Raw genomic sequence first — 24,941 nt, 5'->3', positions numbered from 1 at the left:
AACTACAAAGAAGTATCAGTTCAAGAAAACTTCCATTACACATAAAGTGATCAGACAACTGATGTTTTAGGAAGAGCTCAATTAAATAGATATAAGGAGGGAGCAAAATGATCAAGAACTTGGTCGGTTATAAATTAAACACTCAACATACAAATAAAAACTTATCTATGTACCAGCAATAAAGGGAGAAAATAGAAAAAAGAAAATAAATATGCACCATACAAGCAAAACTATAAAATAGCTAGAAATCTAAGAAAGCTAACAATGAAATTATAAATTTTACTGAGGGACATGAAAAATCAGGCCCTCTTCTCTTTTCCTTCTTTTTCCTTACTGAACATTAAGCTAAACTAACTGGGTAAGACAGAGAAAAGTAGGCATCCTAACAGGGGAAGGTTTTCATCCAAGATGGCCCAGAGAAAGGGATCAGAGCCTGAGCACTGTGAGGAGAGGTTTCAGACAAGGAGGGAACACTGTGGGGAGCTAGGGGATTGGCAGAATGAGGAGGCATCCAAAGAGAGGCAAGTTCAGACACAGACTGTTCAACCCCAAATAGGATGAGGGTGTTCCTGCAGGAGGGCAGCCCAATAAGGAGCATCAGAGCCCAGGTGGGGTGCGGAGGACATCTGTCAGAGGAAGGCACAATGGCAGCAATGGGAGATTGGTTCAATACAGGGCAATTGGTCAAACAGGTAAATACCTTAAGAATAATAAAAGCCATGTTTCTCATTAACATAAAAATGTTGCAAATATGAAAAGGGAGAAAACTCTCTGTGGTGTTTGATTAGAATTTTAGGTATTAGTGTAAACTCATTATTTTTAATAGATAGAAAGATACAGAAATATAAAGAGATATAAATTGGATGAATATATATTTCCTAACTCTGTCTACTGAGAGAGCCTGGGGGGAGTGGTTCCCACATAGTAATGAGGATACCCAACACCCAAATCTTGGATTTAAATATCATTATCCTCTAAAAGGAAATGAGACTTCTAAAAGATAACAGGAAATAAACCTAGAGGACTTTGGGTTTGGCATTAACTTTTATACACAACACCAAAGGCACAATCCACAAAAGAAATAATTGATAAGCTGTAATTGATTACAATAAAAAAATGCAAAAGACACTACTAAGAGAATGAGAAGACAAGCCACAGACTAGATGAAAATGATTATTAAAGACATATCTGATAAAAGATTCATCCAAAATATACAAGGAACTCTTAAAACTCAACAATAAAAAAATGAATAACCTGATTAAAAAATTGGTCAAAGTCCTTAGCAAACACCTCACCAAAGAAGCTATACAGATGTAAATAAGTACAGAAAAAGATGCTCCACATCCTATGTCATTAGAGAAATGCAAATTAAAACACTAACGAGGTACTTCTACACGGCTATTAGAAAGGGCAAAATCCAGAATGCTGACAACACTAAATGCTGGCAAGGAGGTAGAACGAAAGCAACTCTCATTCACTGCTAGTGAAAATACAAATGGTATAGCATCTTTGTAAGTCAGTTTTGTAATTTCTTACAGAAGTACTTATACTCATACCCGATGATCCAGCCATCACACCCTTGGTATTTCCACAAAGAAGTTGAAAACTTATGTCCATATAGAAACCTGCACACAGGTGTTTATAGCAGTTTTATCTATCATTTCCAAAATTTAGAAGAATCCAAGATGTTCTTCAGTAGGCTAATGGATAAACTGTTATGCATATTGACAAAGGAATATTATTTAGCACTAAAAAGAAATGAGCTATCAAGCCATGAAAAGACATGGAGGAACCTTACATGCATATTACTAAGTGAAAGAATTCAATATAAAATTGTTACACACCATATGATTTCAGATATATGACATTTTTAAAAAGCCAAAACTATGGAAATAGTAAGAAGTCTGGTGGTTTCCAGGGGCTGGTGGGGAGGAACATATAAATAGGCAGACCGTAGAGCTCTAGAGGATTTTTAGAGCTGTGAAACTATTCTGCGTGATACTATGATGATGGGAATATATCATGATACATTTATGGAATCCACTGACTGTATTACACCAACAATGATTCCTAATGAAAATTTGGATTTTGGATGATAATGATGTGTTAATGTGGATTCACTCTTCATAACAATGTACCACTCTGGTGTAGGATGCTGATAATAGAAGAGGATATGCAAGAATGAGGGCAGGGCATATATGGGAAATCTCTGCATCTTCCAATCAATTTTACTACAAATGTAAAATTGCTCTAAAAATTAAAGTATATATTATATATATATCCAAAAATCATGCAAAAAATTGATTACTGAATTTGAAAAAATGCTCACAGATACTGATTTCATCAGGTTTGTCAATATTTTGTACAAATAAAAAGTTATATATGTACAAGAAAGACTTTGTATATTATATACGTGTGCTAGATTTGATAAGGAAAGTGCATGAATAAAAAGAAATTGTTTGCTCCATATTTGCCCAAAACTACTCTTATTCCTAAAGAAACACACTAAAATGTAGATTAAAAACCAAAAAAAAGGAAACACAATTATCGTCGGAGAAATGGCTGGTTCAACAGCTAGAGAACGAAAAGCACAAGATGAGCCAGGAACATCTTACTGGGCCAGAAGGCAAGAAAGTGCTTTCAGTATGATAGGGTTATGCTAAAAGTTCATGTGTTCCACCCTAAAATGCTTCTACTAGTGAAACAGGGAAAGTTTTAGCATGAAAGAATAAAATGATAGTAATAAACTGACCCATTCAATGAAAATAGAATGAGTATATACTGATATAAATTAGTCAATTAATTAATTAAAAGTTAGCTGGGCATGATATATTACAAAGGGGAAAAGAATACTGTCTTCATCTGTTTGTATTGCTGTAAGAAATATCTGAGGCTGGGTACTTTATAAAGAAAATATATTTGGCTCACAGTTCTCCAGGCTGTACAAGAAGCATGGTATCAGCATCTGCTTCTGGTGCTGCCAGGAAGTTTCTGCTCATGATAGAAAGCAAAGAGGAGCTGGTATGTAAAGATCACACGGTGGGAAGCAGAGAAGAAGAGATGCCAGACTGTTTTTAACAACTAGATGGCAAAGGAACTAACAGTGATAACTCATTTAATCTCATGAGAATGCCACTAAGCCATGAGGGCATATCCCTCATAACGCAAATACTTTCCACTAGGTCACACCTCCTGCATTGGGGATAAAGTTTTAACAAGAGATTTAGAGCAGAAAAATACCCAAATGATATCAGACAGCTTTACAGGGGAGAAGGCTGGCAGATACCACCTTAATCAAGAGCCACCTGATAGGATGCAGTAAGATAACAGCTTCACTTCTGTGACATTTTTCCAAAAGATACATCCTATAAAAGTAATCATGAAGAAATATCAGACAATTCTAAACTTAGAGACTATAAAACAACAGGTCTATAATCCTTAAAAGTGTCAAGAGAGTGATATTATCAAAATGGTGGAGTAAGAGCAATCTGGCTTTACTCTCCCTCATAGAAAACCAAAATCAATTATCTAGGGCCAAGATTATTACCAGGGACATCCCAGAACTAAAACCTGGGGATGTGATGACTCCAGGTATCACAGCGAAATGAAAAACCGCAAGCAGGAGGTAAAAGAAACAAAACCTTCTGGCCACAACACCCCTCCCCTAAGCTGCCAGGCACTATGCAGAAAGGTTCTAGCAGATTCAGTTTTTACCCTGGAAAAAGTGAGATCAAGGAAGACAGACAGTTTCGTCACCAGTTAGGTTTCTTCACAGGAAAAACATTTCTGCTTGAATCCACAGGAAGCATCATAAATGCCCGTAGGGTGAAGGCTTCTAAGGGAACTAGAGGCATAAAGTAGAGGTGTGGCTAGTACCAGCCAGGACACAAAATTCAGCAGCTATTCTTCATCTCTGTCAAAGGAGATGCCAAATCACTGAATCTGTTCAGCAGCAACATGCTTTAGGGGAGGTACTTCAGGGGCCCTCTGGGCATAACCCTTAGCCACCTTTCCCACACAGCGGGGATATACACTTTAGGATTCCCCCACCCCCAATCTGGGATGGGCAGCACTCTTGGTTATTTGCAGGAACTGTGGCAAATCTGAGCAAGGGTGTCATCTAGTGCAGAAAAGAAGGCAGTGTTCTTGGGCTGAGGGTACTCAAAAATCAACCAGCACAGGACTTCTAATCATACATACTCTAGAAAGACCAAATCAAGGCAGACAGCAAAGACTGAAATAAGCAACTAAACCATGAATGCAAAGACATAGACACACATCCATAAGAAACAAAAGCAAACACGTAGCCATGACCTCCACGAAAAGACAAAAAAGGAGCCAATGTCTGACCCTAAGAATATGGTGATTTTTGACCTCTCAGATCAACTATTCAAAACAGTAGTTTTGAGGAAACTCAGTGAACTCCAAGATAACACAGTAAATCAGTGCAGAAATTTATTCAGATAAATTTAACAAAAAGAATAAAATAATAAAAGATAAATTAAACAGAAATCCTGGAGCTGAGAAATACAATGGCTAGATAGAAAAATACATTAGAGGTTATTGCCAGCAAAACTGATTAAACAAAAGAATCAGAGAGTATGAAGACAGGCTGTTTGAAAATACACAGTCAGAGGAGAGAGAAAAAGAATGAAAAAGAAAAAAGAATGTCTACAAGATCTAGAGGATAGCCTCAACAGAGCAAATCTAATAGCCGTTGATCACCAAGAGGGAGTTGGGGAGTTGAGAAATAGCAAGGTGTAGAAAACTTATTTAAAAAATAATAAGAGAAAATATTGCAAACTTAGAGAAAGATTATCCAGATACTAAAAGGTCGAAGATCACTAACCTGATTCAACCCAAATAAGACTACTCCAAAGCATATAATAATCAAATTTTCAAAGGCCAAACACAAAAAGAGGATTGTAAAAGCTGCAAAACAAAAGAAACAACATATAAAGGAGCTCTAATTAAAGACATTCCCAGACACACAAAAGCTAAGGAAATTCATCACCACCAGACTGAGCTTATAAGAAATGCTAAAGGGAGTTATTCAATATGAAAAAAAAAGAATGTTAATGTGCAAAATGAAAACATCTGAAAGTATAAAACAATGGAAAAGGCAAGAACAAATACAAATGCAGAATACTCTAAACTTGTGATATATCAACCACTTATACCTTTAGTATGAGGACTAAAAGACAAATCTATCAAAAATAATTACATAATTTCTTAAGATATAGGAATATATAAAGATATAAATTGAGACAAAAAAGGTCAAAATGTGGGGAAATGGAATCATTTTTTTTCTTTTCTTTGAGTCAAAGTTAAGTTGTCATCAGTTTAAGTTGTTATATCCATAAAATATTTTGTAAGCCTTATGGTAATCATAAATCAAAAATACAGATATGTTAAAAATAAAAAGTAAGAAATTAAATAAAACACACTACCAGAAAAAAATCACTTAGCCAAAAAGACAGTAGAAAAGAAAAAAAGGAAGAGAGAGCTTACAATACAACCAGAAAATCAGAAACAAAATGGTAGTAGTAAGTCCTCACCTACCAATAATAATATTGAATGTAATAAACTAAATTATGCAACTGAAAGAACAAGACCCAACCATATGCTGCCTATAGGAAACTCACTTCACCTATAAAGATAAACATAGACTACAAGTGAAGGAGAAAAAAAAGATTCCATACAAATGGAAACCATAAAAAAGCAGTAGCTAAACTTATATCAGATAAAATAGACTTCAAGTCCAAAACTATCAAGAGACAAAGAAGGTTATTACATAATAATAAGTGGGTCAATATAACAGGAGGATATAGCAATTATAAACACATACGTACTCCAACATTGGATCACAAAAATATATAAAGCAAATATTAATAAATATAAAGAAAGAGACAGACTGTAACACAGTAATAATAGGAGACATTAGTGCCCCTCTTTAAGCAATGAACAAGTCCTCCAGACAGAAACTCAACCAAAAAAAAAAAAAAATAGAGTTTCTAGACCAGAAAGACTTAACTGATATTTACAGAATATTTCAACAAACTGCTGAAGAATACATATTATTTTTATCAGCCTATTGAACTTCTCCAGGATAGACCATATCTTAGGCCACAAAGCAAGTCTGAACAAATTCAAAAGAGTAGAAATCATATCAAGTACCTTTCTGAACACAATGGAATAAAACTAGAAATTAATAACAAAAGGAGACCTTGGAAATTGCACAGATACATGGAAATTAAACAACATGGCCTTGAACAACCAATGGGTCAATGAATACATTGCAAAGAAAATTTTGAAATTCCTTGAAACAAATGAAAATGGAAACACTACATACCAAAACCTATGCAGTATAGAAAAAGTAGTACTAAGAAAAAAGTTTACAGCAATAAATGTTTACATCGAAAAAGAAAAAAGACTTCTAAAACGCAACCTAACTATGCACCTAAAGGAAAGAGAAAAGCATGGACAATCCAAACTGAAAATTCATAGAAGGAAAAATACTAACAATCAGAGCAAAAGTAAATGAAATTGAGATGAAAAAGGCAATACAAAAATAATCAACAAAATAGAAAGCTGTTTTTTTTGAGAAGATAAACAAAATGGATAAACCTTAGTGTGACTAATTAAGAAAAACAAAGACCCAAGTAATATCAGAGATGAAAAATGAAACATTACAACTGATACCACAGAAATATAAAGGATTATTGGAGATTACTGTGAAGAACTATACATCAACAAATTAGAAAATTTAGAAGACATGAATAAATTCTTAGAAGCATACAATCTTACAAGATTGAATCATGAGGAAATAGAAAAACTGGACAGCCCATTATGTAATGAGGTTGAATCAGTAATTTTAAAAATCTCCACAAAGAAAGTCCATAACCAGATAATTTCACTGCTAAGTTTTGCCAAACTTTTAAAGAAAATATAATACTGATTTTCCTCAAACTAATCCAAAAAATTTGAAGAGGAAAGAACTCTTTCAAACTCATTCTATGAGTTCAGCATTACCCTGAAACCAAAACCAGACAAGGGCACAACAAAAAAGCAAATTGGAAGCCAATATCCCTGATGAACACAGATGCAGAAGTCCTCAACAAAATTTTAGCAAACTGATTCCAACAGCATATCAAAAAGATTATTCATCATGATCAAGCAAGATTTATCCCAGGGATGCAAGAATGGTTCAATAAATAAATAAATAAATAAATGTGCTATAGCACATGAACAGACTGAAGGACAAAAACCTATTATTTCAATGAATGCAGAAAAAGCATTTGATAAAATGTAGCATCTGTTCATAATAAAAACTCTCAACAAATATAGGAAAAACATACCCCAAAACAGTAAAGGCTGTATATGACAAACCCATAGCTAACATCATGCTGAATGGGGAAAATTTGAAAAAGTTTATTGTAAAATTTGGAAAACGAAAAAGATACCTAGTTTCATCACTTTTATTCAACATCAGAGCAGAAGCCTTAGCTAGAGCAATTAGGAACAGAAAGGAAAAAAAAGGCATGCAAATGAAAAAGGAAGAAGTCAAATTGTCCTTGTTTGCAGATGACATAATCTTATACTTAGAAAAACCTAGAGTCCACCAAAAACCTGTTAGAACTAATAAACTAATCCAATGAAGTTGCAAAATATAATACTAAATCATGACATAAAAAAGTAGTATTTGTATATTCCAACAGTGAACAATCTGTAAGAAATCAAGAAGGCAATTCCATTTATAATAGTTACAAAAAATAAAATACCTAGGAATAAATTTCACCAAAGAGGTGAGACAGCTCTGCCATAAAAACTATAAAATACTGAAGAATGAAATTAAAAATGACACACAAAAAATTAAAAGAGATCTCATGTTCACGGAGAAAAATAATATTGTTAAAATGTCCATGCTACCCAAAGTGATCTACAATGTCAATGCAATTCCTATCAAAATAACAATGACATTCTTCACAGATTTCGAAAAAAAATTATTAAAATTTGCATGGAACTACAAAGAACCCCAAATAGTCAAAGTAGTCCTGAGCAAAAAGAACAAAGCTAGGGGCATTATAATACCTGACTTCAAAGTATACTACAAGGCTACAATAACTAAAACAGCATGATATTGGCATAAAAACACATAAACTAATGGAATAGCACAGAGAACCCAGAAATAAGTCTATGCATTTACAGCCAACTCATTTTCAACCAAGACACCAAGAACATAAAAGGACAGTCTCTTCAATAGATAATCCTGGTAAAACTGGATATCTGTATGCAGAAGAATGGAAATAGAACCTTGTCTCTCACCATATACAGAAATCGCTTAAAATGAATTAAAGACTTAAATGTAAGACCCGAAACTATGAATCTATTAGAAAAAACACTGGGAAAACATTTTAGGACATTAATCTAGACAATGATTTTTTTGGGTAACACAGGTGACAAATGAAATTCTATAAAGATTTAAAAAAAAAAAAAAAAGCCTCTGCATAGCAAAGAAAAAAACCAGTAGAGTGAAGAGGTCATCTACAGAATGATAAACTGATGTGGTTTGGCTCTGTGTCTCCACCCAAATCTCATCTTGAATTGTAATCCCCACATGCTGAAGGAGGGACCTGCTGGTAGGCAATTAGATCATGGGGAGTTTCCCCTTGCTGTTCTCATGATAGTAAAGGAGTTCTCACAAGATCTGATGGTTTTAAGTGTGGCACTTTCTCGCTCTTTCTCTCTCTCTCCTGCCACCTTCTGAAGAAGGTACTTGCTTCTCCTTCACCTTCCACCACAATTGTAAGTTTCCTGAGGCCTCCCCAGCTGTATGGAACTGTGAGTCAATTAAGCCTCTTTCCTTTATAAGCTACCCAGTCTCAGGTAGTATCTTTATAGAAGTGTGAGAATGGACTAATACAGAGAATTGGTACTGGCAGAGTGGAGTACTGCCACAAAGATAACCTGAAATGTGGAAGTGATTTTGGAACTGGGTAACAGGCAGAGGTTGGAACAGTTTGTAGGGCTCAGCAGAAGGCAGGAGGATATGGGAAAAAGTCTGAAACTTCCTAGAGACTTATTGAATAGTTTTGACTAAAATGCTGATAGCGATATGAAAAATGAAGTCTACGCTGAGGTGGTCTCAGAAGCAGATAAGGAACTTTTTGGGAAGTGGAGTAAAGGTCACTCATGCTATGCTTTAGCAAACAGACTGGCGGTATTTTGCCCCTGCCCTAGACATCTGTGGAACTCTAAACTTGAGAGAGATGATTTAGGGTATCTGGTGGAAGAAATTTCTAAGCAGCAGTGTTCAAGAGAGAACGTGACTTATTCTGAAAGCTTTCAGTTATATATGATCACAAAGAGATGGTTTGAAATTAGAACTTAGTTTAAAAGGGAAGCAGAGTATAAAGGTTTGGAAAATTTGCAGCCTGACCATGTGGTAGAAAAGAAAAACCCATTTCCTGGGAAGGAATTTGAGCCAAGCTGACTGCAGAAATTTGCTCAAGTAAGGAGGAGCTGAATGTTACTAGCAAAGACAATGGGGAAAATGTCCCCAGGGCATGTCAGAGACCTTCAGAGCAGCCCCTCCCATGACAGACCCAGAGGCCTAGGAGGGAAAAATGGCTTCATGGGCCGGGCCCAGGGCCCAGTGGATCTGTGCAGCTTCAGAACTTAGTGCCCTGCATCCCAGCTGCTCCAGCTCCAGCTGTGGCTAAAAGGGGCCAAGGTTACAGCTGAGGCAATTGCTTCAGAGGATGTGAGCCCCAAGCTTGGTGGCTTCCACATGGTGTTCAGCTTGTGGGTGCACACAAGACAAGAGTTGAGCTTCAGGAGCCTCTGCCTAGATTTCAGAGGATGCATAAAAATGCCTGGATGTCCAGGGAGAAGTCTGCTGCAGTGGAGTCCTCGTGGAGAACCTCTGCTAGGGAAGTACGGAAGGGAAATGTGGGGCTGGAGTCCCAACACAGTCTCCACTGCAGCACTGCCTAGTGGAGCTGTGAGAAGAGGGCCACCACCCTCTAGACCCCAGAAAGGTAGATCCGCCAACAGCTTGCATTGTTCACCTGGAAAAGCTGCAGTCACTCAACACCAGCTTGTGAAAGCAGCCATAGGTATTTTACCCTGCAGAGTCACAGGAATAGGGCTGACCAAGGCTGTGGGAGCCCACCCCTTGCATTAGTGTGCCCTGGATGTGAGACATGGAGCCAAAAGAGATTTTGGAGCTTTAAGATTTAATGGTTACCCTGCTGGATTTTGGACTTTCATGGGGCCTATGTCCTCTTTTTTTTGGTCAATTTTTCCCAATTTGGAATGGGAACATTTATCCAAAGCCCATACCTCCATTGTATCTTGGAGGTAACTAACTTGCTTTTGATTTTACAGGCTCATAGGCAGAAGGGACTTGCCTTGTCTCAGATGAGGCTTTGGACTTGGACTTTGGGTTAATGCTGGAATGAGTTAAGTCTTTGGGGGACTGTTAGGAAGGCATTACTGATTTTGAAATGTGAAAAGGACATGGGATTTGGGAGGAGCCAAGGGCAGAATGATATGGTTTGGCTCTGTGTCTCCACCCAAATCTAATCTCAAATTTTAATCCTGATGTATTGAGGGAAAGGCCTGCTGGGAGGTGATTAGATCACAGGGGCAGTTTCCCACATGCTGTTCTTGTGATAGTGAGAGAGTTCTCGTGAGATCTGATGGTTTAAAGTGTGGCACTTCCTCAATCTCTCTCTCTCTCCTGCTGCCTTGTGAAGAAGTTCCTTGCTTCTCCTTCGCCCTCTACCATGATTGTAAGTTTCCTGAGACCTCCCCAGCCACGCAGAATTGTGAGTCAGTTAAACTTCTTTCCTTTATAAATTACCTAGTCTCAGATAGTATCTTTATAGCAGTGTGAGAATGGACTAATACAGAAACAATACTTGCAGTTTATCCATCGGACAAGGAATCAATTACTTGCATCTATAACAACCTCAAACAACTCAACAGCAAAAATTAAATCTGGTATAAAAACAGACAAATGATCTAGATAGATATTTCTAAAAAGAAGACATACAAATGTCAAACAAGTATATAAAAAGTGTTCGACATTACTAATCATCAGAGAAATACAAATCGAAACTGCAATGAGATATAATTTCATCCCAGTTAAAATGGGTATGATCAAAAAGACAAAAAAATAACAGATGCTGGCAAGGAGAAAGAGGAAGGTTTGTAAACTGATTGTGGGAATGTAAATTAGTACAGCCATTATAGAAAAACAGTATAATAGTTCCTCAAAAAAAAACAAAAATAAAAATGTCATATGATCTGGCAATCTTACTGCTGGGTATATCCAAAATGAAATCAAATCAAAGTGATATTTATATTTCTATGTTTATTGTAGTGCTATTCATAGCAGCTAAGGTATGGAATCAGGATTGCTAGATCATATAGTATTTTTATTTTCACAGCCTCTGGTAACAGCCATTCTACTCTCTACCTCCTTGAGATAAACTTTTTAGCTCTCACGTATGAGTAAGTACATGTGATATTTGTCTTTCTGTGCCTGGCTTATTTCAATTAGCATAATGTCCTCCAAGTTCATTCATGTTGCTGCATATGACAAGAATTCCTTCTTTTTATAGCTGACTAGTATTCCATTGTGTGTGTATATACATGTATATATAGTGTACTATATATATAGTACACATACACACATATATATCACATATATATACACACGTATATATCATAAGTGTTTGAGTTTATTTGTTTGAGATAATAAATGTCTGCATTTGATGGATAACCAAATTATTCTGATTTGATCATTAAACATTGTATATATGTATCAAAATATTACAGGTATCCTATTAATATGTAAAATCATTATGTATCAATTAAAAAGTGTTGAGATATAAAATCAAAGAATGACTAAGACACTGTATCAGACTGAAGAAGCCTAATGAGACATAGCAACTAAAAACAAAACATAATTCTAAACTGGGCCAGGTGTGGTAGCTCATGCCTATAATCCTAGCACTTTAGGAGGCTGAGGTGGGAGGATCACTTGAGCCCAGGAGTTTAAGACCAGCCTGAGGCAACATGCCAAAACCCTGTCTCTACAAAAAATACAAAATTTATCTGGGTATGATGATGCACACCTGTAATCCCAGACTAAGGCAGAAGAATTGCTTGAGCCCAGGAGGCAGAGGTTGCAAAGAGGTGAGGTTGCGCCACTACACTCCAGCCTGGGTGACAGAGACCCTGTCTCAAATAATAATAAAAATAATAATTATTATAAAATTGATCCTTTTTCTATAATGGACTTTATTGGAACACCTGAGAAAAACTGAAAAGGGTCTAAGGATTAGATGGGATAACATACCAATGTTAATTCCTAATTTTGATGGCAATTGTAATTAGGAAGGAGAATATCCTTATTTGTAGAAAATGTACACTAATGTATTTGAAGGAAAGATGGGCAACCTACTTTTAAATGGCTTTAAAAATAGACATTTGTACTCTTGTAAATTCTAATTTTAAGACTACATCCAAATAAATAACTTTTCTAGGCATTTAAGATTATTTCAAAATACAAAGTATACAATAAAAATGATTTTTAAAAAATTTGAGAAATAGACTAGAGTCCTGATTCTGAAAATTAAGAGTGTGAGGTTATTTAACATTTCCTTATTAATTTATAACAATTATATTATTATTTTTAACTTGAAGAATATTTTACAATACACTTAGAAGAAACACAGTAGACAGAATGGTAAGAAAATATCTGAAAAAAGAAAAATAATTAATGCACAGGGCTTGTACTACCTGATATTAGAACAGTATTAGAAATACACAATAAATTAAAACAATGTAGCATTTTCACCCAATAAGCAGAGCAATGGCAATGAATAGAAAGTCCAGAAGATTCAACTATGTGTAAAAATTTTGTACAGGAAAAAGTACACATTTCAAATTAGTGTGTAAAGATAGGCTCTTCAATGCCACCATTTTTAGGGTGTACAATCTTTGGCTTCCCTGGGCCACACCGGAAGAAGAAGAATTGTTTTGGGCCACACATAAAATATAGTAACACTACACTGTTGGTGGGACTGTAAACTAGTTCAACCATTGTGGAAGTCGGTGTGGCGATTCCTCAGGGATCTAGAACTAGAAATACCATTTGACACAGCCATCCCATTACTGGGTATATACCCAAAGGATTGTAAATCATGCTGCTATAAAGACACATGCACACATATGTTTATTGCGGCACTATTTACAATAGCAAAGACTTGGAACCAACCCAAATGTCCAACAATGATAGACTGGATTAAGAAAATGTGGCACATATACACCATGGAACACTATGCAGCCATAAAAAACGATGAGTTCATGTCCTTTGTAGGGATATGGATGAAGCTGGAAACCATCATTCTCAGCAAACTATTCCAAGGACAAAAAACCAAACACCGCATGTTCTCATTCATAGGTGGGAATTGAACAATGAGAACACATGGACACAGGAAGGGGAACATCACACTCTGGGGACTGTTGTGGGGTGGGGGGAGGGGGGAGGGATAGCATTGGGAGATAGACCTAATGCTAAATGACGAGTTAATGGGTGCAACACACCAACATGGCACATGTATACATATGTAACAAACCTGCACATTGTGCACATGTACCCTAAAACTTAAAGTATAATAATAATAATAATAATAATAATAATAATGGAAAAAAAAGAAAAAAGATCTATCAAGCAAATGGAAAACAAAAAAGGTCAGGGGTCACTATTTTTTATTTTATTTTTGAGACTGAGTCTCGCTGTGTCGCCAGGCTGGAGTGCAATGGTGCGATCTCGGCTTACTGCAACCTCTGCCTCCCGGGTTCAAGCAATTCTCCTGCCTCAGCCTGCTGAGTAGCTGGGACTACAGGCACGCACTACCACGCCCAGCTAATTTTTGTATTTTTACCAGATACAGATGTGGTTTCACCATGTTGGCCAGGATGGTCTTGATCTCTTGACCTCATGATCCACCCACCTCAGCCTCCCAAAGTGCTGGGATTACAGGCGTGAGCCACCACACCCAACCAGGGGTCACTATTCTTATATCAGATAAAACAGACTTTAAATCAGACAACAGAGCCAGGCACGGTGGCTCACGCCTATAATCCCCGAGCTTTGAGAGGCCGAAGTATGACAGAGCAGGAGTATCACCATCTTGCACAAGCACTGTTATTTTCCAATTCACCTTAATCAAAAACTGCCTAAATCCAAAGGGCATCAGCCTAAATGGCCAAGATCAGCATGATCAGAAACAAAAAACACATCTCCCACCAGAAACATTCCAAATTCCTCTGCGACCAGAGACATGCTAGCTGCCCCCCTCTGCCTAGGAAGATTCCAGCCCCGAGATAACCCAATTCCTGCTGGAAAGATGTCAGCCCCAAGATAATCCCTCCTTCACCCAGAGACATTCCAACCTCACCATAAACTTCTCCCCCACACATACACATTCCAAGCTTGTGATAAGCCCCCTCACCCTAAAACCAATATATACTCATGTACTTAGTCTGTAAGAGAAAGCGCTCCTGATCGAAATCAGCCAGAAGCCCTTCTCAGGTTTTATCGAAACTAAACCTGTCTTTAACTGCCAAAAAAAAAAAAAAAAAATATATATATATATATATATATATATACACACACACTAACACTAATGATGGCTGATAAACAAAAAACAAAGAAGAAAGGTAAAGAACAGAAAGGAAACTGCAAAAAAAAAAAAAAAAAAATCATATTTTAAGGAAGTTTACAAATTTGTGATGGGCTACATTCAAAGCCATCCTGGACCCCATGCGGCCCAGGGCCTGTGAGTTGGACAAGTCTGGTTTAGATCCTTATATCATAATTAATAACAAAACACATTTTGGATGAAAAATATGTAATTGTAAAAACTCAAGACATAAAGTTATCTAAAGAACATATGGGTTAATATGTACATAATCTGGCTTCTCAGAATCTAAGCTTGATGTTAAAGAAAGAAACAGTAACAAAGATCTAGAGCTGTGTTTACATAAACAGAATAAATGGACAGTAGATTAGAAAAATTAGATGAAATCTCAAAGATGAAAATCATTTGGCAAATACATATTTTTATAGTTTTATATCATTAGCTATCAAAGACTTGCCAATTTATGCAATGAGAAGAAAGATCATACCTATTGGATTGGAAAATATCAAAAAGAATGTAATATCTGTATTGCACAAGGCACAATGAACTTCTGCCTGAGACATTTCATTGGGCTATGACCTTTATGGAAAGCACCTTAGGAATATACATTGAAAGAATTTAAAGTGTGCATATCTTTAACCCCAAGAATTCATGATCAATAATTTATCCTAAGAAAATAATCAAACTGTGCATTGAAATATGCAGTTCATAGTTAACAGAAAAAAGAAATGAAAGCAAAAAAAATTCAAGCAATAAATTGTTAAATTATAGTATACAACAATATTACATTGTATACTAATTATATTTTGAAATTATAATTACATCTTCTAATTATATTATAATTATAATTATGCCTTCTAATGTTTCACATATTAATATGTGAAAGAAATGTATGACAGAGCATTAAAATATCATCTTTGTTATATATACTTATTATATTTTATTATATTTATGTATATATACTTTCAAATAATATGCGCACACACATAAACACAGAAATAAAAAGAAAGAAAATGGATGAATAAAAGGAGCTACCCTGTGATGACAGAATTCTGTTTTTTTCTTCCTATCTGCTTAATTGTTTTTTTCTAATTATTAAGATGAGTATTTCTTGTTTAATAAAAATAATAAAAGCCACAAAATTTTATGAGTAAAACTTAGTCTGAGAAGAATAGGGAGGCAGAAAGTTTACATAAAAGTTTAGTTTAGGTCGGGCGCGGTGGCTCACGCCTGTAATCCCAGCACTTTGGGAGGCCGAGGCCTGGGCGACAGAGCGAGACTCTGCCTCAAAAAAAAAAAAAAAAAAGTTTAGTTTAAGAAGAAACGCCTAAAAAACCGTTAATTTAATATTTCATATTGTGCATTCATTCCCTTTATGTTTTGTATTACAATATCTGTTACACAAGTTACATGTACAAGAACTATTTATAAGTTACAAAATAATCGTATAACTGATAGAGACCCAAACATCATATCTTTGAAATTACAAGTTATTGTTGCAAGCAATCTGTTATGAATTATTGCATTTCTGTGTGGTGTATGATAATTAAGCAATTCAAAATAATTCCTATTAGTGTCTGATACATATTTTCTAAGAGTGTTTAAATCCACATAATGATAGCAAAATATGAATTACTAATTTTATAAAGAAAATTATTGTTTCAATTAAAGTAAAAATGCTATATGATTCAGATAATTAAGCAAAATAGAAAATCACTATTTTTTGTAAATAGATTATTTAGAGAATTAAGTTCAAGTATCACATATCAAGACATTTTAAAAATAGTTTTAATCAGTGAGCTTTTAAAACGATTACTTAATTCTATAGTCTTCAAATTGAAAAAGACCATTTAAAAAAGATAATCAGAAAATTTATTTTAAATTCATTTCTACTTCTACAAACTCTCTTGAACTTCTATAGTATATTTAAGTTTAATGGCATGAACAACTAATTACAAATGTAATTTGTGACACCATAGATATTACCTTGAGACTTGGAAGAATATGTCAAATGTAATATCTAATACAAAAAAGGTAGATTATTTTCTATGAAAAAAATAACATACAGTATTAATTCCAAGTAATGGATTTCCAGGTTTACCAGTTTGTACTCTCAAGAGCTTTCAATTTTATAACTGCAAGAGCATATATTTCCATTATTGAACATAAGAGTTGAATTCATACAGACAGATGAATATTACAGTTTGATCATGGTATTATAAAGATTTATTTTATATGAACTTTCAAAAACATTATTTGTAGAAGATCTCAGAATAAATACTTGGGTTTCCTTATATCTCTCTCAAAATACATTAGACTCACTTTAACTATATATATTAAAGTGAAATCTTTGTGCTTGGGCCATATCAGTATCCATTTAATCATATCAAATTCTAAAGAATACAAATATTATTTGCAACCATATGTCTCCTACCTCTTCTTTTGAATCTTGATGCTCACATGCTTTGGAATGATATCTAAGTAAGAAATAAACACATTGTTTTGTAGGTATATTTTTGCATGTCTTTTACCAGAAAAAGCCTCAGGATTATATGTAGTAGGGGTCAGCTTTGTGATCAAAGCAATATTTTCTGAACTAACTGAAATACGGAGTCTTTTAGAAAATAGAAAGCAAAAGAAATATGAGTTAGGGAAAACAACTCACAAAGTGAAATTCATGAGGAAGAAGCTGCTCCTGGTTGCCTGTTTTTCCTTTGGCCCTTCAGGGCCATTTCTGAAGGCTGAGTTATCACCAAAAGAACAGAATGAAATCATTCCAATGAGGTGCTGCATATTCTGCATATACTATCTCATTAAACCCTCTCATTCTATGAGAAAGATATTATCTCTATTTTGCAAATGAAGAAATGAGGCTTAGAGGGATAAGGAGCTTGCATAAGGTTATGTAGTTTAGAAGTTTGGGGAATGGAACGCATATATTGAGCATCTATGCTCACTCCTTTGGTGGTGTAATCTAATCTCATGGCTTAAATACCATCTATATATCAACAAGTATAATGTAAGTGACGTAAGTGTTATATAGAAACAAAGTGCTTGAGCTTCAAGGTCCTTATCTGTGAAGCTCATGAATTTATCATTTCCAAGATAAATAAACTCAGTGGTGTCAACCAATAATCACGCCTGGTAATAGCTAATATTCATTTTATGTATGCAATCTTATTGTGTGTTAGGCTCTATGCCAAGCGCTCTCTCTCTCTCTCTCGCTCTCTCTCTCTCTATATATATATACACATATTTACTCCTTGCAATGTTCCACAGGTAGAGTTCTCCTTATCTCCCTTTATCAATAGGGAAACTGAAGCATAGAGACTAAATAACTTAATGGCAGAGGCTCCTCTGATTTTAAGGCCTATGCCCTGAATCCATCCAATTTCTGACTCTACTACAATATATTACCTTTTTCTCTGCTGTACTCAATGGTATCCTATATTCATATAGAGTTTAATAGTATATAAAATGCCTTTTCAGACTTTGACTTATTGGTCCTTTAATACTGCTCTATGAAACAGGCAAGAATATGTTGTCTTTCTTATTTTATAGGGAAAAACACTGAAATTCAGCCAGGTTGAACAGCCTTCAGCAATCATTAGCATACGGCAAAGTCAAAACTTACCTATGTCAACTTATATCTACATCATCCAACTTCAATCCCAGTGTACTATGAGTAGCATCAAGCTTCTTTCCATTCTACTTTTTCCGGGAGAGATTTGTCTTCATACTGTTAAACTGCTTGTTGAGAACTTAAAAAATAAGGATCAGAGAAAGACATAATGCCTGTCAGTTGCTTTAAATTATCCCCCCTCCTACTTCCTGCCATCTCAGATTTAAATAGCAATCCCTATATAATAGGAGCTGTAAATTTGCCTATTTTGCACTTGACAAAGGAGGTTTTTGCTGAAAGCCTTGCTCAAAGGTCCAGAATTTAACCACATACAATTGAGTTACTACAATTATTTGGAGTAATGTTAAATCTAACTATTTGAAATCACCCTTTAATAACAATTAGCTTGAAAAACAAATGCGGTTTTCAAAACACTGCAAATGTTCTGACTTTGCTTGATGAAGAATCAAAGACCAAAGAGAAGTTTGGCTCACTTGGCAGCTGCCTCCTTTATAGCCCTCTTGTCTCCATCTGCATCTTATTGTGGGCTCTTGTTTCAATTTATTTGTTTAGGGCTTCCAGGTGGACTTCTCTGATGACGTTATTCATATGTGGACATCTTAGGGCCTCTTCCCTGCTCTGTCCCAGGATGCTTTCTTATCTGATTCCTACTGTTTGTCATTCTAGGCTGTACACCCTCTTGGGCCTTCTCAAAACCACTCACTTCACCTTTCGTGGTCCTGCTCCTCCAAATCTGATTTCCAAAGTGAGATGTTGCTCCTTAAATCATCCTGCCTTTCTCTCCCCAAAGACATTAATGTTCAGGTCCTTTTCTTTTCAAGGGTTTTACTATTAAACACAAATGGATACATTGCTGTAGATCCCTTCCTCAGTAATGGTCCCTCTTTCTAGACTAAGAAGTTTTTGGTGTTTTTTTTTTTTTTTTTCACATGGAGATGTTGCATATCATATAATGTAGTTCTAGTCTCTTAACTAAGGTTCTGAGGTGGCAAACTGAAGCCTCTATGTACCCTTTGCTAAACAAAGCATAGCGGTAATTCTCAGATTACAAAAGAAAGGACCACACTGACCCCTTACTTAAGTCCATCGGTTTCCTAGCTCCCTGAGGATTCCTTCTTCTCCAGTCCAATTCAAAGATAGCCATTTAATCATTCCTAACCAAGAGACATGCCCTCTACTCACTCTGCTCCCTGCCCTTTCCCAGCTTTTTGTATACTACCAAGAAGAGTACTATATAACAAATATCTCCTTTATCACACTCAAGTCAATATTCAAGCATCCTCTCTGTTTCTGTTAAGTCAGCAACACAGCTACCAGTTTGCTTGCAGACATAGCTTGAAACAACAAGATGTGAAGATCATCTTTTTCAGTACCACACATGCCCCTCTCCCTTCCGGGCCCCCACTCCTGTTCTTATATGTTCACATCCTAATACAACGTAAGTATGAAGATGCTTTGGAGGCACTTTGGGGTACCTTCCTGAACCCAGGATCTCCTGTGCGCAAAGTGGACATGACAATCACTACAGTGTGGAACCGCGTGCTGGGGACACCTTCTCTGTACATACAAAGCTCACATCATCTCTTCTACCTTCACTAGTCACCTGTTGTACCACAACCACTGCTGCTTCCTTTCTTATTCTTTTTCCAGGGAGAAGAAGGTTCTTGAAACCTTTTGCCCATAGGGTAGCCAGAATCACCTGGTATGTTTAGCTCCAGGGCTTCCCATTTGACCTGCTGCTCTGGCCCTGAACTTCTCTAGACATCTGGGGTCAAGGCTCCTGAAGGAAGTGATAACCAATGTCTTCCAGAGTTTTGGAAGTTAACAAAATTGCTGTAGATCTCTTCCTCAGTAATGGTCCAATGATCCCTCTTTCTAAACTAAGAAGTTTTTATTTATTTTAATTTTATTTATTTTATTTTATTTTATTTTATTTTATTTTATTTTATTTTTGAGATGGAGTCTTGCTCTGTCACCTGGAGTACAGTGGCATGATGTCAGCTCACTGCAACCTCTGCCTCCTGGGTTCAAGCAATTCTTCTGCCTCAGCCTCCCAAGTAGCTGGGACTACAGGTGCGTGCCACCATGCCCAGCTAATTTTTGTATTTTTAGTAGAGATGGGGTTTCATCATATTGGTCAGGCTGGTCTTGAACTCCTGACCTTGTGATCCGCCTGCCTCAGCCTCCCAAAGTGCTGGGGTTACAGACATGAGCCACAGCACCCGGCCGAGAAGTTTTATTTTTAAAATTAAAATAAAATAGGTAGATGGATGGATAGATAAAACAAAAAATATATGAACTTCCTTGTCTCAGAGGCAAATTTGTGTTCTTAAAAGTTCAGAAGGCAGAAGGACACTAGATCACAGTCACATTGTATTCCCAACCTCCTTAGTCCATCACTTCCCCCAAAAATGGATTAGGAATGGGCAGTCTGCAAGGGAACCATGTTGGCTAGGGTGGGCAAGGCAGAAAGAGAAGGAAAGACTCTTAAAAAGAAAGAAGGATAAATATCACCAGGGAGTCAAGCACAAATAATCTTTCTTATTCCCTCCTTTCCATCTGTAGCACAAACCACAGTTAATCAACTACTTTCTTGAAGAGAATTACTGTTACACGGAAAGGGACCTAAGAAAGCATTTGTTGTCAGCATTATGCACTGCAGGCCTTATCACAATCAGGCCAAAAAAGTACCATTACAGAGCCAAAGGAGATGATCTAATTTCATAGAATCCCTTCTTGTGAAAGTATGTTATTGGATATGCCTGATGCTGTCAAAGCGGGGTGGAGGAAGGCTGAGCAGTATTAAGAATACAGCTTTTTTTGTAGTTGTTCAAAGAAGAACTATAGCAATTCTTCCTTTCCAGTGTTTTTATAATTTGGTTTAGAATCAGCCAAGACAAAACAAGAGAAGGGCTAGAAACCTTCCCTCCAAGAAGGTGGAATCAATATATTTTCCTGAAATATTTTGTCAGTGTGGTAATTAAGAGAGTTTCACTCAGAACTTTATGCATTTGACTATTTCCTCATTAAAAAAAAAGGTCAGTGTGCTAATAAAGATAAATACATTCTATTTTCCTTTCAGGATTTTAATTCTCTCAACCGTATCATAGCACTCAAGAGCAAGCTTACCTGATGTCCTTATAGCAATCCTGGTTCTAATGCTCTACAGCAAAATCACCTGTGCAAATATGGGTGCACACTGTGTGTGTGTGTGTCTGTGTGTGTGTGTGTGTGTCAGAGTGAGAGAGAATGTATTGAGCACTGGCATGTGCATCTAAAAAGTTTTAGTCTTAATTCCTCATTCTTTATTTTTGGTAGCATCATTAACACTACAAAAACAGTAAACTGGTATAGGTTTCAAACATGCAAACTTGCTAATAGTATTCTGCAGAGGGACAATGCCAGGATCAGAGAGAATATTTCTTGCTCCAAACACAATTTTACATTTTGAAATATGATTTACTTTCTGGATTGCAGCCAGGCAATTACCATTCACAAATATTTCAAGTGAGAGAGATAAAGTGGTTGCTACTAGTCCCATAATTTGGAATTGCTGCTAACAGATTTTACATATCATCTACTTTTCTGCCATTCTCTTTCAGAAAATACAATTAAATCTTAATATTTCTGCATTTTAAGTCTTCCTGTCAGCTTCGTCACTGCTTGAAACAAAAGCGTGTAAGTGGCTCCCTCTGGTGCTGCCACTAGTATTAATTTTTCTATTCGCAACCACAGATGTAACCCAGATAAGCAGGAAAAAGTAGGTAGAAGCCCTCATAACTGGAAATGTCTCTTGGCACACAATCTCACATGGAATAACATTAGATAAGAAATAAGGGGTTTTGGAGGGCGGGGTAGGAATAGACGCTTAATATCTTCCTTGGCCTTTTTCACTCACTTCATATACACAAAAGGAAATTGCAAAAGCTTTAAGAAAAGTCATGTTTACTAAACCCCAGCCAAAATCCCCCATTCTTGTTGCCGAATACTAATGACCTAACAAAGTACTTAAGTACTACTTCTAATGGACCTCAACAGGGCCATCAGTCACCAGCCCAGCACTCCACTTGACCTGCGGCCTACATAGCCATGATTAGAGCAAAAGTGGGATCATAAAAAGTCTCTTCCAAGTGGCAACCGAGGGCTCCAGAACAGCACCTCTGAATGGCAGTGGTGAAGGAAGCTGGCAAAACTTCCTTCCGTGGCTGTGATCCATAGTTCTCTCTGATGACCACTCTTTCAATGTAAGTCCTACTCACAGACAGACAATGTTTGAAATTTAGACTCCGTAAGGGGATGATCTGACTTCTAGGTCAGCCACCACAGTGTACAGTCCCAATGATTAGTTTATAACAATCTGCAGGCTCTCTCATGTTGATCTTGCCCTCTTTTCTGCCAAAGAGGCAGCACATCATCCCTGCTATACTTCTCTAAAACACAGCATAGCCTCCACCACCAGCCAGAATGTTAATGCATTATCACTCTGTACACTGAGAAAACAAGTGACCATATGTAGCCTATGCCAGCGGAGCTGTAACTGTGAAGAACAATGGCTCTGAGTCAACAACAGAATTAAACTACTCCCTCTTGTGAAGCTCTTCTGAATATTTTAAGTGTTGCCTTGAAAGTGTGGGATTATGTGCAAGCATAAACATTAGCTTAATGCAATTTTTTGGTACAGAATATGCCAGAGTTTAAAAATCAGAATTGAAATGCAGAAAATAACTTTGGGATAAATTTAATTTTTTTATGTGTGATTAAAACATGATTGAAGTGGCATACTTTATGTATAATTAAAGTTGCTTTGTAATTAAGAGATTTAAACATGTATAGAAAATGATACAGCCCAGTTTGGAGATTTTACAAAGGCACCTATTAAATACTCCCTAGCAAGCCTATGACTCAAATGTTTTCACATTCTAATGCTGATAGAGTTCTTCAATTTTCTAAAGCTGCCAATTTCACCATTTCTAAATGCTTTATCCCTCCTTCCATGTGCTAGTGAAATAAAAGCAGCCCTATCTCCCCTGCATTAACAAAAACATGGATGTAGAACACTATATCTTAACTTCAAAAACTCCAGGTGAAAAAAGAAGGATTGTCACAATTGAGATAGTGTTTGACTCATCTTTGCCTTCTCCACTGTGCCTAGTACCATGTCCCACCCAGTACTTAGAAAATACGTGATAAATGGCTATTAGTAGGTGAGCAGAGTGTGTCTGTGTTTATGTATGGAGGGTTCTCATGATAATGCAAACACTTCTGAACATTTTTATGTGCCAGGCAAAAGTGCTATGTTATTTTGTTTATTCCCATAACAGCTCTATACTTCTTTAGAGTTTTAGAATAGCCTGGTGAAGGAATGACATTCAAAATAGACTAGCAGGACTACTCTCAGTGTATTTTTTACAGACAGAAAAACTAAATCAAAGAGAGGTGAAGTCCACACAGAATCATGAATTTTAGTACTAACTTAGCAGCAGTACCACTTATTAAGCTAAAGAATGATGCAGAACAAGTTTGTTTGTTTTCCCCCTTATCTTGCTCATTTGTGTCAGCCCCTTTCCCAGACCCAAATTCCTCAATCTCCCACCCTCTCCAGAGATTGCCTCTTGGCCCCCCTACAGGTCCCTAAAACATCCTTCTAGTAAGCACCTGGCATTAACCTAGGCTTGTTCTCACTAGCAATGATCTTGGTTTAAACTGATCATCCTGGCCTTCCCCATCAATACTTGTCTTTTTTATGTTTCATTCTTTTTAGCCATGTATCACATGGGGGAGGGAAATATTCAGACAAGCTTATTAATATTAGAGTGTTGGTTGCTGATATTTGCATTTAGAAGGCTTTTGCAACATTTCAAAAGCACAATGGAAAATCTTGAATTTGGGTTCTGGATTTAGGTACAGAAAGGATGCCATGTAAGAGACGTGTGTAAGAGACGTTGTTGACTGAATACAGGGATCAGGAGACAGGAAATCAGGAGTTGGAAATGGGGGAAAGAAATAATATTCATGAAGATAAGCAAAAAAATATATGGACTGATAGATGAATGCTAGATTTATTTTCCTGGGCACCAGTGACACGTTTTCTAGTGTTTTTCCGTGTTCTCGTCTACAGTATATATGGAACATGAACAATTTTTTCCAAGAAAAGTGATTGTTTCTTCTCAGGCTTTCTCATATCAATCATTCAACTGTAATTTTCAATTAAATAAGATAGATAAACAGATAGAGGTAGATAGATACACATTTACATATTGATATATATGTATACGTATGGCAGTTTTGCAAACCTGAGTGTAGCAGGATAAATAAAAGATATTGCAATGTTAAAGATGGCTCTTTATACTCTTTCTAACGCTCTAACAAATTATTCCATTTGCAGTGATTATACCTTCGTTCTCCCCTATAGTAGCGCCACCCCATGCTCTTGTTTTTCTCAGATTTCTATGGTAGAGTGTCCCATGAGAGGCTGTTCTCTGAAATCTCAGGCTTCCTAGGGGTTCTAGAGAAGGCTGGTGAGGAAATGACATTCAAAATAGCATACCAGGACTATTCCCAGGGTATTTTGACTGGCA

General features: G+C 36.4%; 1 protein-coding gene across 6 annotated transcripts in view; it reads right to left on the bottom strand.

The window, feature by feature from the left end:
- Window positions 1-24,941, bottom strand: part of NLGN1 (neuroligin 1) — an 886,466-nt gene that overhangs the window by 849,159 nt on the left and 12,366 nt on the right. The window contains exon 2 of one of the 6 annotated variants that reach the window (XM_054553007.2): window positions 18,355-18,481. The exons of the other annotated variants lie outside the window; for them this stretch is intronic. The gene's annotated coding sequence lies outside the window, so the exon portion shown is untranslated. The remainder of the gene's footprint in view (window positions 1-18,354; window positions 18,482-24,941) is intronic. 6 annotated transcript variants of the gene reach the window in all.

The sequence above is a fragment of the Pongo abelii genome, chromosome 2 (genome assembly GCF_028885655.2).
Source record: "Pongo abelii isolate AG06213 chromosome 2, NHGRI_mPonAbe1-v2.0_pri, whole genome shotgun sequence".
Lineage (NCBI taxonomy): Eukaryota > Metazoa > Chordata > Mammalia > Primates > Hominidae > Pongo > Pongo abelii.
The sequence above is the reverse complement of the archived record's forward strand: the minus strand, read 5'-3'. Positions and strand labels throughout refer to the sequence as shown.